Source organism: Diachasmimorpha longicaudata, chromosome 1, assembly GCF_034640455.1.
Source record: "Diachasmimorpha longicaudata isolate KC_UGA_2023 chromosome 1, iyDiaLong2, whole genome shotgun sequence".
Lineage (NCBI taxonomy): Eukaryota > Metazoa > Arthropoda > Insecta > Hymenoptera > Braconidae > Diachasmimorpha > Diachasmimorpha longicaudata.
Window position 1 is genome coordinate 12,064,007 of NC_087225.1, and position 14,945 is coordinate 12,078,951.

Genomic DNA, 14,945 nt, shown 5'->3' on the forward strand with positions numbered 1-14,945 from the left:
AAACCCTTCAATAAAATTAGCATCTCCATTTCCCAAACAAACAATTTAAAAAAACCCCTTCCATCGCTCGACCTTTGATCAAACGTAACCAGTGCAAAGGGACGAGGGTCTCATTGAGCGTTATAGTTAATTATGTCAAGCGGGTAGTCTTAATTAATGGTAACATACGTAGTCATCTGAGTAGGATCGTACTCCCCAACACGTGTAATTCCGAAAAGGGCTCCGCGGAGGGCTTACCCACTGGGGAGCAAATGTCGCCCGAAGCCACTCTCTCGTACAAGTTCTCGTTTTGGATTCAAAGAAGGAGATAGAGGTAATCCCCACCACAGTAAAATTCAACGGCCTACGAGAGGCAGATGAGCGAACGACTCTCGTATTACTTGCGCACACGCGCTGTCATTAGCCGCGTCCACAACCCCGGGGGCTGCTTGCTATGTACGCCCGGCGATCGTTGCAATTAATGTGTCTCGTTTGCCAATATAACGTTGCCAGCGAAGTTTCTCCACCTCCTCACCCTCTTCGAAACCCTTTAATTCGTGTACACGTACGTCTGATGGCCAAAACGTTCAGCAATTTATCGGTAATTTATTTATCCGATCAATTAGGAATCATTAAAAGTTCGAGATTTGCACAATTTTTACTGTACTACTGGTGAAAAATTGGACTCTAGCTGTGTGATTTAATTTGTTCAGTGATAATTGGATGAGACGTTGCAATGATAAGATCAATTAGTCGGTTTTATGAATAGGGGCTTAAAATTTATTTATGGAAAATTGATTTTTATTTTTTATGGAGAAATATTGGAGAATATTCGTAATCGCAGGAGGCAGGAGGTTAATAAAATTTAATGAGGAGGTGGAGAGTCTTGTAGACGTTGTTGAATGGCTAATTTGTTTATCGATGGGGATATTTATTAAGTGGTTTTATTGTGGTTGAGATTAATGGGTTGGTTCTCGAAGTTCAAGTCGCATGAATGAACTGGTGAGCCATTGAGTGCAATCAAGTAAATGACATTGAGAAACCAGTAACAAAACTATTTGGGATTTTTATTCAATGTATTCAAAACTACAGAAATTTTTCTCCCAATTTGAACCCCCTTCTCCCTTTTATCAGTGTCATTTTTCCTCGGTTTATTGGGTAGAATAAAGTATCTGGGGAAAGTGTTCGGAAGGAGAGAAAAATTTTGGCAATAAAATACTGTCGTGTCTACACTGATTTTCGAACTACTCTCAACTCTTAAATGGCCGGGAAACGCGTGTACTATCGATTTGTGATAATGGGATTGGCCATTGGTATGTGAGAGGAATGGAAGGATGGGGGACATGAAGAGAAAGATAAATTTGTAATTGGTGAAAACGAAATGGGTGAATGTGCCGTTAGATAAATCCCAATGCTTCTAAATGTGCGGTTTAGAATTAGAATTTATGGATAGTTGAGTGTCAACATTTTTTTACAATTTTAAAGTTAATTATTCACTTAGATTATTCATGCAACTGCTCGTGAAGAACTTAGCTTCCGTATTTTATAATTTTCCATAAAAAAATTCTAAGACTGTTGAGGTAAAACTTCTTTATAGTTTTAGAAAATTTCCACCGAAGTTCGGAAAAAACTCAGCCCAGGGTGAGACCTGCAATTTCTTCCCAAACTCTCACTTCTCTCATTTCCCGTGTCAGTACCTAAATTTTGCTTTGACATTTTTCCCCGCGTATAACTTTAGTAGCGCCATATTTTATGAGTATTTAAAGGCGAGGAAAGAAATATCCATCAATTAATCCCAATTATCAACACTTCAACTCACCCTGAAACTTAAGTCTATCCTTTGAAAAATCTGACAGCCCCCCAAAACACGAATGGGAAATTGACAAAGTGTTTGAATCCGGCGGACAAAGGAGCAGCCGTCAAGGGGTCCGTTAAAAAAAAAACAGAGTAATCGCGATTGGGAAGTGGTAAGTGAAGGGACAAGAAAAGGGTACCCAAAGGCAAAGTAAAAGCCGGGAATGAGAGCAAGAGAGAGAGGTTGATAGGAGGTGAAGGCGGCAGGAAGTTGTAGCGTGTGTCGATTCCGGTGATATAAGGCAGAAGGGAGCACAGAGAAAGGGAAATAGTGGGTTTACAGTGCTAACGCGCACATATCTGATGGTCGCGTGAGAGGATGGAGGACGATGGGTTTCGTTGGTGGGTGACGGCCAACGGAAGAATAGGAAATACCCCAGCAGGAAGGGGAACCACTACTGCCGAGAGGGCCCGACTGTGATTGATCGCGGTGCGTAACGAAGCGCGACATCGGGCTCTTCTCCATCGCCGATACAAAACGACCTGATATCTTACTCGGCCGATTTTTTTTTCTTCTGAAATTTGGAAGGAGACCCGATTTATCAAGTTTTACATCTTGCCAAGGGCCCGCCATTAATCACGGCCTGTGTTCTCTGCCGCTGTCTCTCTTGATTCTGCTGTCGTTGTCGCTACATGCACCAAAAAAAAGGCGACTTTTATTTTGAGTTATTGTACACAATTTTAACTTTGAGGGGGTTTCGACTGTATTTTTACAGAGGGGGAGGGGTGGAACTGAAGGGGAGGCTCATTGTGCCTGTGCTCCCATTTGAATCCCCGAACACAATTTTTTTCCATTTCGGAATGAGTTTATTTCTCTCACAGGAAGAGAAATTTTTTACAAAAATTTTTTTACGGATCGAGAAAAGTTCAGTTATTGTATCATTTCGTTATCCAGATAAAAATTATTAGATCGGAAAGATAAATTTTCTGGCTTAATATAGATATTCATGATCGTATGATAATTTTTCCTAAATTCCCGATAGGGGAGAATAAGTTATTTTTTATCAAAAATTTCTCTTCGTGGAAAATGTAAATTTTCTTGATTGAGATTGAAATAACCTGTCCTATTGTTTGCCTGTATCGAATAAAATCAAATGCGCATAGAAGTTTTAATAAATATTTCAAAATAAATAACGAAGTAAATTTCCGTTTTCATAATGCGGTTGACAATATCTCTAGCTCGGTTAATCCCTCCAAAATATTCCCGAAACAAATTATTCGATAGTAAAACCCCCGAATTCTCCGATATCTCGAGATTCAATCGACCGATAACACTTGTCCACCCAGTGTTCTCAACCGTAAATTTCCCCCCAACCATCCAACCATATCCCGAGTACCACTTCACCAAATGTTTCCCATCGAAATCAATTCATAGAATGACAAAAAGAGTGGATAACACATATTATCATCATTTATTCTGCTCATTCATCAACAATTCCCTCTTTTTGTTTTTTTTTTCGGCTTTTTTTTCAGCTGCTGCGCTAAATTGTTGTGTCCCAGCTCAGTGGACCGTTACTGATAGAACGATACATTGAAATTGAACTTGCCGGTTCGTGCATAAGCCTCTACCCAGAGAGGGTCCCGGATACGCTTGGATCCGGTGTGCGTTAAATAGAGATAGATTCCGGTCTCAAAATGTACATGATACATATAAACCGGACACGCAATTTCGTGGAACCCCTGGCGATCTAAACGAAAACCTCGAGGGGGGTAGATTGTACGGTAGCTCTCAATGCTCATTTTTTAAAGTAAATAAGCGAAAGACGAGCACACGTTATCAACGTGTAAATGCACGAAATTTTTAGAATACCAATTTTAATACGATTGAGGGCCGAAAAAAATATGAAAATTACAAATTCATAAACACAAAAAGGTGACAATAAATATCTTAATCCAATAATATCACCTCAGTCTTTACAACTCATATTAATTTTTATGATATAGTGCAATTGAGTGAAAAGCTCTATTTCATGACAGAAAATGTCAAATTTTCTTGAAAAATTTCTAGAAAGTGTACTAAATTGAACTTTCATAATCTCTTTTCTCTTGCGTAGAACTCAATATATATCTTCTGGAATTCGTGACATTTAACAAATAGTCTAGAAGTCTAGCAATAAATTTTCAACATGAAGGAAACAGAACCTCGTCGTTCACGAAAATTCCGTCTCCTCCTAAAAGCGACATTTGCATATGACTTTCATAAAAATAAAATGAAATGCCCAGCTGAAAGGATTGAAAGGATTGTGCGGTAGGTATACCATATAGAGGGAATATTGTTTCGATTGCCTCGCGGAAAATAGAAAAGCAAGGACGTACGTAAGGGAGTGAGACTCAGAACGTGGTTACGAGGGCCCTTTTCAAACGAAAGGGAGAGAACCCCGGAGAAAAGTAAAAGACGTTGGCGAGGGTCGCCGAGCCCATTTCCCAGCCCGATCGAGCGACGAAACGTGCCTCATCTTTTGCGGATAAACTGGCCAGTTTCCGAGCTGTACGAGACGCGAATTCTTTATGCTCCACGCTGCAGGTAATCACACCACGGCTGCTTTTACGATCGTCATTTATTATCTTATCCGTATTATACACATGTCGGTAATGCTTGTGTACATCTACCAGCTGTAACAGAGTGTAGTAACGGCGGTTACAACAGCCACTACACCACTGGATTGTTATTGACAGAACAAGTGATGCATCGTAGAAGGTGGATGTCTTGGTAGTTAACTCTCGAAAGAAGAGTCGATAAAAGAACGTGACAGAAAAATATTTCGATTATACCCGGTTTATAAGCTGACTAATCATTTCAGCAGATTATTCTTTTCCAGCGTTACATTGGATTGGAAAATATAATTGAGTTGAACTTAAATTTAGTGGGAAAATGATTGTGAAAATTCAAGGAAATTCATGAGAATTCAGTCGACACGAAATTAAAAATTCATAACTGAATTGAATTATCAAATGAATGTGAATATTTTTAGAGAAAAAGTGCTATGAAGCTGTCGATTTCTGGAGATTTTCGGGGAATAATTAAATTGGGAAATCACTAATTAGAATATTTGATTTTACAATGACAAGTTCGGGAATTGAGAACGGAAAATTAAGACACAAATTTCTTATGATATCGCATCTTCTGGTTAGGATCTCGAGAATATTTCTGTCTTCTCTTGAGACGTTGTCAAGCTCTCCAGCAGAAAGACATAACAGGTATTCTCAATTCAAAATTCAACACCAACTATTTACATTTCACCATGATTCAAATGATCAATTAACAATTCAGCCGTAACAGCTGTACGTATTTCGAGAAATTCCGAAAGTTCGCTAGCAACAGATCGTGCACAACCATGCTGTCATGTACCCTGAGAAACTGATGGAAACAATGGTGGAACATCCTTTTCGGGTATGAGGTAGACGGGTGGATGGCACGTGATTGAAGCACGAGTAATCGAATTGGAAAGGTAATGGACGTAAGTACGATGCGATCACAAGTCCAGTGAGAGGGAAGGTACTGGGTGAGAGACAGAGGTAGTATGTCCTAGGGATCGATACATCGACTGGAATGCAATTATCTGGCTACTCGCGCCCTGTTTCCACCTCTGCACCCCCTTGACGTTTCTGTTCACCCGCCTCTCACTCACTTTTCTCGGGGGTGTTCCCAATATCGCGGGAACAACGCCAAGTACCTCTCAGCCGACACCCAATTCAACGGGCTCTGGGAACAGTAGGGGGAGAAGAGTCGAAAGCTCATTTCCATTGTCAGTGGTGAATTTGAAAAAACATTAAAGCTGAAATTAGCTTGAACTTGGTGAAATCATGAGGTTTTTTAATTGATTGTTATGAGGGCATTTGTTCACGTCAGATAAACAATTTTGAGGAAGTGATAAAGTCTGTCTTTTAACCCAAATGAACTTATTAATTTCAATTTCATTGTAATTTTTATGGCACGAAAATCACTGAGAATTCAATAAATTGCCGAATTTTTTTAGTGACTAAATAAATCGAAAGACGTGTCGGGAATGAATTCAAACAAAACATTAATGCTCCTTCAACTCTCGACGATAAAATAGATATATTCCATGGAAATGTGGCATTTACTCAATTTGCCTTTTTTAAATTCACAACGAGATTTAAAAAAAAATTCTCCTTAACGAGGGGAGTAATACCTGAGTCAAATATCGCTGCAGTCAATCACACATTTAAATAACGTAATATAACCCACCAGGTGAAATAACTTGTAATCCGCTTTGGGGAATTACAGTCGTCACATTTCATGTGCCAAAGTGCAACCCAGGAAATTCGAGATTCTCACGAGTTGAGAGCATCAAACCGGTAGGGGAAAACACAAAATGCTTGCCTTGAGCATTAGGAGTGAGTAGGACAGACGGGCATAGTTTATTTGTCTGGCGTTTTGTGTCGAAAATCGAGATGTAACGGTGAGATAATTGCGTCGTGTTTCACGCATGGGATAGCATCGTCAACGCACTCCCTGAGAAAGATACGTGTGAGATATAATAATTTGTGTGGCTCATTGTATAATTAAAGCGATCACAATCGATTTCAGGGGTATACCGATAGAGATGTTGAACTTTCAGAGGACATTATAATATTGGAAATAATTACGAGTTCCGCGGTCAGTCTGTGGAACGAGTACCTTTCCCTTGTGTTGAAAAGTACGACATAAATTAATCTATCCAGAGATTTGTTTATTGAAAACACATTCCATTGAATCACATTCGTCGATTCATGAATGGAGTAAAATTTATCCACATATCAGAGAGCTTTGTCCCTTCAAATAAATATGGAGAATTCTTGGGCGTGGCCCTTTGCAAATGATCATGGTGAATTACTCCGAAGATTACCCCGATATGAATCCACATAATTCTGATATGGCCCTCACAAGCCCCGAAATTTTTTGCGTTTACGTAATTTACAAAATTATTATATAAAGACATAATAGTCCACCATTTTAATTCAGCATTACTTACTATTCATCCCACATAATTGTAACATTTCCATTGACATAAATGCACGACTTCCTCAATTTTCAACACCAAAGGCGTCGTAACAAAAACAAAGCTCATGTTTTGTTAAATGCCCCGGAAATGAAGTAAAACAAATTGTTCGAGATAACAATTAACCAAAAAAAATAGAGACGAGACGACAGCCTGAAGACTAATTACGCTGATGAAAACCGCATACAAAGGCTCCATATGTTGCACCCGGTAACTGAACCACCATTGAGAGAAAACTCTCATATGGGCCAAAGGCAAAAAAATCATCGAGAAGAAAACTAATAATACCCCTCTATTGTCCGTGAGGCGTTGGATTTACTTGAAGCCCAGGCGATGTATATACACCGGTGCGAGCAAAGAAGGCAACAGAAAAGATTTCAAGATAAAAAAAAATGAGGGAATAAAAACAGGGAGGCGACAGGGGGGTTGAGTGCTAAAGAATGACAAAAAAAAACATGAAAAAGATGGAGGAGGAAAGGGTCGCGAGAGAGTAGTCTCTCGTTGGCTGGAGTACGCGCGGTATCTCGAGCGGAAAAGAGCCTTTGTTTAACGTGAGAGAAGGCAAGTTGAGAATTTTCAGGGTTTGTACTCATTCGTAGAAACAAACATACTACGATAACAGTCTTGATGCTTCCTCCACAATGATAATGATTTCTAAACCTCTGTGATACTGGCCCAACCCCTGAGGCAGTTTATTGAAATAGTCTCATTAATTAAAAACAAAAGCTGATGGTGCTGTGTTGGAAATTTGCCATTTTAAATTCAACATTTTCTAATTCTTCTGAAAACAGCGGTACCATTGAAAATGAAGTTAGCCACTCCTTCATATCCATAAAGTTTAAAAATAGAAACAGGAAGGAGAGATTGATCGCAGAGATGAGTGAAGTCGAAAGTAGTGAACAGTTCGAATGTGCATTTTCATGGATGATGTGGTGACAGCTGCTGAGTTGTCTCACCGTCCCACTAAACTTGAGCTCATAAAATGAAACGAAAACTTGTACATCGAGTCTGTACGGACGCGGCATAAAGTGGCAGTTTGAGGTTTCTCTGGACGTTACGAAAAGAGAGAGAGAAAGAGAAAGAGAGAAGTGTCTGCGGTTATCGCCATGTGTGTCTGAGGTTACTTTGGTAACGTGAGACGTTGTGGTTTACGTTCTAGTGTAGCGAATGCACATTTTTTTCGAGTTCAATTAACGAAAAAACAAGTCTCTAATTAACGCTGAAAAAATTTTGATCGAGTGCACGATTAAATTGCGAATTTTAATTAGCGTCGTGAAAATTTTTTTAACCGCTACCCCCTGTACCGAGCGATAATAAAAAAACCAATAAACTTTCAATTTTTCCTACAAAATTAACCCGAAAATTTCTTCTAAAAAATGATGCTCTAATTAAATATCTGTTGATCAATTTGGGTCATTCAATCTTTATATAGCTGAATTAAATAACTTATGGGGAGTTCTATGAAGAACTGTTACATCATAACCATCGATTTTTAAACTATCGGGGTAGCTCCTTCAGTCATTAAAATACCTGAACCACAAAATTTTAAACACCTCCCTAAAAACTAAAATTACAATTCATAAAATTCTCACTCTTGTCCCCCACTTCGCTCCTCATTCTCCATCCTCTCACCCCGTAAAAACCTCAAAACCTCATCATAATAATCCATACCTAATACCACTCCATTAAGCTCCACCTTGCCTGTATCGAATCGTAGCATGTAATTTGGTCACGCCAGGGAGATCTTATTCGGTCCCTCGGACTCCAGCCTCCCAAAGCAGACCCGAACATCCGCGAAAACGACACCCGAGCAAATGAGCCTCATCAGCGAGGTTCGTTCAATCCTCGAAAAAAAAACAGTCCAGAATAATCCTCCAGAGGCAAAAATAATCGATAAAATGACTATATCGGATTTTTTAAATTAAAATATTTTCAGACCAATTGCCCAACACCAGGATCTATTCAATCACCCTGGTAACCATCCTGTGAGATTATTACCGAGTCCTGAATACCACTTGCCAACGGAAATGATTTTTTCTTACGCTCGTAAGTAATAAAATAACTTATGAAACAGGAAAATAGTGGAACCAGGGAAACCAGTGGAAAAATCATCATCAAGTCAGACCGCAAGACACATTTCTGCATCTACCCTGTTCATTAAGATGCCCTAAGCTTACAAGTTTGTATACTGACGGGGCCATAGCCACGTCGAAATGGCCTCCAAATGTCCCCATGGCAGGTAGTGCCTCCTCTCCATGACTAGCCTCTCCCTCCACCACTCAGTGGCCACTCTGAGAGCTGTACCGAGCCCTCAGAGCAGCTGGAACACATGGGTAATAACCAACCAGTCCTACCGAGACAAGTAAAACCTGGCCCAAGTACCTCTCCAACCCCTACCCATTTTACCGTCGACACCCCTACACGACAGCCCGCACCCAAGTGCAAGGAGTCTTATTCGCCTTATCTGTCGCTCGACACGCCAACCCCAGGAATGGCAATATGCCGCTTTCCGTTTTGTCTCCAACGGAATTCGTATTAAATCCCGGCCTCTTAGCCTCGACAAATTGTCCAACAGACGCTGATGTAGCACCGGCATATAGTTTTTTTTTTTATTCAACCCCTCGGCAACGCCTTGTTTTTATTGGCCTGTGGGGCGCAACTTCGATCCGCACGACGATTGCCCAATTTTTCAACTCCTCTCTCACTTTTTCCTTGTGATTTTTATTCCTTCATACCTTTTTTTCCCCTCGTATATATATTTACCTTCTCCCCCACCCCCTCGAGCGGTATGGAACACATGTGAAAGGGACAAATTATAACTAGGGGAATTTCTTGCACATGGAGGGAGTTATCAGGGTTTTATTTTTAGTTCCGAATGCGTTATTATCAATGATTTCGATGATAAAAAAATTGTTATCAGCTGGATCTATGGCGGAGCTGTGAGACTATCTGGTTCTAGATGTTATCTCATCTATTATCGAGTTTATTTCTGAATAATCAATTCGGTTCGTCAGACGTCCTCAATCTCCGTCGCAATATATTTGAGAATGAAAAAATTCCAATCGAAAAGTTTATTCGAGTCAGAGTATTTGTTTCAATTCATCCCGTTTGTTATTCAATTCAATAAAACGAAGTCGAAAAAAAATTCAGGCGCTGTGGGGTAGAATTTTTTTTTTTTTGTTAGCAGGACATCGGAATTTCTAGAAACAACCTGGAAAATTCACTGATTATTTAATGGTATTACTTCCACTGAGAAGTAATCAGTTTAAACAGTTCAGAATGGTCTATTTGTCTTGCTCTCGTAAAACTTTTATTCGCTCTTCACTAATGAAATTTATTTGCATTTGATGAATTTCTCCGTTTGGATTTTAATCGACTGAAAAGTTTTTGGATAGAAAATCGAGGAGAATTGGATGAATACTTCGGACGATTATTCGAATCAAATGAAACGGATTCTTCATTCACAAGATGTTCTTTCTCTTTGACTTCAGACGAAAAAAAGGCACTACTCGATCTACAAATGAGATTTTTCCCCGGGGAATATTCTCCCGCACAGATGAAAGTCTGAGAACTGTATTTCCGAGATTATCAGGAGAATATAGTGCCTCTTCCTTGTATTCTTGGCACTATTTTGTACGAATATTTCAACCTCTGCATCATTTTCGTATCTTTCCCATTGTACTCCTCGTCCGTTTCCATTTTTATTCACTTTTTCAGTGCTCGTTTCCCTGCAAATGTGAACAATACTGCACTACTAAAATGGTTGATGTTGTGGAGGACACCGAGACTCGTTGAGAAATCGAATTATCCGTGTACATCGTCCACGATTCTAGATCGTTTCGATAGGACGCCCACACATTTTTCCCGCCCTACACGAGCTTCCAATAAGTTTTACATTGGAATTCGTGTTTCGCCGTTTGTGGCACAGAAAAATGTTGGCGATTACTTTTCTACATCAACGGATTGAAGAAAATATCGATATCTAGATGGCCATTCTCATCTCTAACATTATTTTCTCGACTATTTTGCTTATCCAAAGAAGACAATTTCAACCCGGTATTCCCCTTGTCAATTGAACACAAAAAAACTATTCCATTTTCTATTTTATAACGACTTTTATAACGAGTCATTGTTTTATGTTCCTGTAGCGAGACTGTAATTGACAGTCAATCATTCGAAAGACGCTTACGGATGTCAGATTCAGAAATTTGTCTTAGTATTGCGTAAAAATATAATAATTCAAGTAATTTATGGATTTGATTCTGATATATGTTCAACTTGGCTTAAACGACTAAATTTATTCAGATTTTGGGAGCGCTGTAAATGGAAAATGTTCATTCGAAATTCAAAAACCAAGTGGGTCAGGAGTCAAGATACTTTCAACTATTTTTGAGTAACATGAAACCATTTTCCAGAGAGCTAATTACTGCTCTCAATGCATTACCTGAAAATGCAGTTGCCATTGCATTCCGCTTTTGTTTTTTATGACGAAATATTACTGGCAACACAAGTATTTCATCTGACAATGCATAATACCTCATGTCACAAAGTCGATATAAGTATTTTCTGATAAATGTGAACCGAAGACGAATATATAATCACTTGAGTTTGAAAATACTTCCAGAAAAGTAGAGCATTCTAATGCTGGATATTGGAGGGAGTTGTCAATAATAAATAGAATTTTCCATGTTGGTATATCATCAATTTTTTCATGATAACGTGAATTTTTAACGATTCGCTAGACATTTCTGTCATTTTTAGGCTCATATTCTATAGCAGTTAATTATATCCAATTACCTTTATGTAAGTCTATGAACTACGGGTTGCTAACTCACCTGTAACAGAAAATAAAAAAACAGGTTAGTGTTATGGTCTCTCAGAAGGAATAGAATGGACAGTTCGGCAATAGGACAAAACAAACCATTAGCGAAAAGTCAAGTACTGGAAAAAATAAATGAGCCATTGTACCTTCTAAATATAAGAACCTTGACTAACCCTAGTACATTAAAAAACCAGTAGTTGAACTTCACGCAGCGTTAGACATTTTTCAGATATTAAAAAGCGTTTGAATCGCTTGAACAAAAATCCAATTCCTAATAAATACCCCCCTTTAACTTTTTAATTTATATGAAATTATATCTTAAATCTCCGTTACCTTTTTGCAATAGATATTAACTATTTATTCCGTATAATTACCAAGTTTTCTAATAACTGAAAAATATCAACAACAACTCTCTGCACTTCAATTATTGATTTTTGCTGTGTACCTATCTATCGTTATACTCAATCATAAGTAATCGCAAGTCCGTCTGACAATTGCAACGGTCTCACCACTCAACAATGACTCTTTGTATAAAAAAATAAATTTTCCCAAAATTTCACCGGATCCCAAATTTATCAGTCTATCAGGGATTTGTTTCATAAGATCCAAAATGATCTCCATAACGCGAAATACACCCCGAGTGAAACATAACCATTGCGAAAGAAAAAATCAACCGACCCCACCAATATACCTGAACTCTATAAAACCAGTAATTATACGTAACTGCCAAGTTCAATTGGAAATTAACCGAAGACAATTTCTGGGTTTATGGGGAACAGCTATTGGAATTGTTTGAGTTACCCGCAACTCCGAGTTCGTAGTATCAGCTGTAATCTACATCAGACCTCCCATACATACACGAAGTACAGGAGCTAGGTTGAGTATTCGTGTACCAGAGCCTAATTTGAGGAAGACTATCGTGAGGTGTCTCGAATGGATAGTTCGGCTCCTTCAGTACACTGCTTCTAGAATTGATCCAAACCCACAAGAGGGAGTAAAGGGGGTTGATATTGTCCGTCGTGGGATTTTCACCGGCTGTATGCGTGTATGTATGGGTAAGAGCCTTCATCTCGAGAATAGTCTTCCACCCTGTGCGATGCTATTCTCTTCACTATGTGCATATTCAAGAGATACTCCTCGAGATACCGTCGTCTATTTACGAATTAAGAAACTTGAGAGGTATTTACTTGTGACAATAAGCCCTCCGGAATTGACATCCCAATTGTGTATTAATTTCAATACCTCGAATTGTTCCGAACTAGACAATGCGGATCTCATTCAATCATTCCGTTTTTAATGAATCCATCAAAAACATCTCCAGCGCATATCTCAACATACAGAGAGAAAGGATTATCAATTTTCATCATAAGTCTGAAGTTGTTAACATTCCTATGTTCGCTGTCAAATTGCTGAATATCCGGATAAATGGAAAATACAGTCTAACGAGTGAGCAGTAAAAATAAAAGTACCAAAAATATGTTGAGCAAAGTCAATTAAATATTTCCAGTCTGAAAACTCAGTAAACTAGCCCCCGGCTGTTTACTCACCGTTCACCCCCACACAGCATTGTTAAGTAACTCTATATTCACTCCTTAGCCAACTCGTCTTTCATCTCGAGAAGACTGGAGTGTGGCCAAGAGAGTTCAGAAAAGAGCATGTGAGGAAGAAAAAGTGAGTGAAAATAAAGTGGAACTGGTTTTGTTAATTTGAGGAGACAAAAAGATGAAAACGTGAAATTTCACACCAGCACTTGGTGACTAAATTAGTTCTGGAGAATTATGTATTCTACGTGACAATATCTGGTGGAGTATAACAGATTTACTTGGGAGAAATCAACCAGTCTGATGAAAGGAAAGCTGTCATCTGTGACAAGTAACTGGTTCTCGCGGAAAGCTCAATAGCCTCGACTATTGGTTTTCAAATAAATTTACCCGCGAATATAATAGAACTTCCGAGAAGGGCAATATCGAAAATTAGAATAGAATATTGAAAGAATGATTTGATTATTCTATCAGTTACCTAGTTCTATCAAATGTTTTCGAACAATCCAAGAAAGATATGTTCGCGCATTCTGAAGGTAAAATTGAAAATTCATGGGAGGAACATATGGAAGTCAACTGGAAAACGAAATTACTTCGAACCTCACTCCGTATCCATTTTATTCTTAAATAATACGAATCAATGGTTCACATGCAAGAGCAATGGTCACGGTGGCAGTCAGCTACGTGGCCGTGGTTGAGCGGATTAGGCTTGTGAACGCGAAGGATTACCACGAGAATACCGTCGATTGGTCATTCAATGACAAGTGCCATTAGCCTATCGACACTGTCAATGAATTCATTGGTACCCGGAGTGGGAGTAATCTCACGTTAGTGAATTATTTCAACTGGTACATACACCAATCTCTTGCACAATAATCTAGCGATAATGATGGCTGGGATCGTAATCGGCTTTGGTAGGATGTCTGTCTGTCGAGGATTAAGCTGTATGAGAAAATGTTCATATCATTTGATGCCGTTCAAGTTATTTCAATCATGATCCACCGACCGAAGCCATTTCTATCACTGTGTGGTTGTAATGCATCTCGTTGGAGAGATGGTGAACAACAGAAGGTAGAACGGCAATGGCAATTCAGTTTATCCATAATTAAATTTGTGATTAGACCTCTATCACGAACTAGTTTCATGCGATTCAGTTGGAAATGTATTCGTCCTACGGGCAAAGCCGGATAAATTCACAGCTTGAGGCCAGCCCGAATCATTTCATTCACTAACGATTCTACCCAGTCCTTCTGTCCCCCCATTCCCAATCACATTCATTTCGTCTTCGGATTTGCTGCTTAAAAGTGGATTAGCCCCAACTGGACGGATTCCTTCACAATTTGATATCTACTCGTTGTCAATCCCAGAGGAAGCGGGAAACTAGTCACCCTTTGATGTTGGAATTATTTCAATCAGGATCCAACTTGTCATAATAATTAATATGCATTTCTAGTCGTAAGCCATCCACCCTGGGAAATGCTGGATAACAGGAGATACGAGGATGATGGTACTTCGGTCTGACCATCATTAAATGTGCAGTTAAACCTTTATGTTGGAACACTTGTGATGATTCAGTTGGGAATATATCCATTCAGTTGAGAAAACTGGATAAATTTGGAGGTTGAAGGCAACTCAAATTATTCTATCCACTGATAATTTTGCCTAGTCTTTCAGTCCCCTCATTCTCCAACACGTTCATTCGGTTTTCCCTAGGTTTGCTGCCTAAAAGTGGATTAATCCCGAATG

General features: G+C 39.0%; 2 protein-coding genes across 26 annotated transcripts in view; one reads left to right on the forward strand and one right to left on the reverse strand.

Annotated features, from left to right (window-relative positions):
- LOC135164397 (putative peptidyl-tRNA hydrolase PTRHD1) overlaps positions 1-14,945 on the forward strand; it is a 141,087-nt gene that overhangs the window by 100,165 nt on the left and 25,977 nt on the right. The window lies entirely within an intron of this gene.
- LOC135164253 (collagen alpha chain CG42342-like) overlaps positions 1-14,945 on the reverse strand; it is a 132,538-nt gene that overhangs the window by 98,387 nt on the left and 19,206 nt on the right. The gene's annotated exons all lie outside the window — the stretch shown is intronic.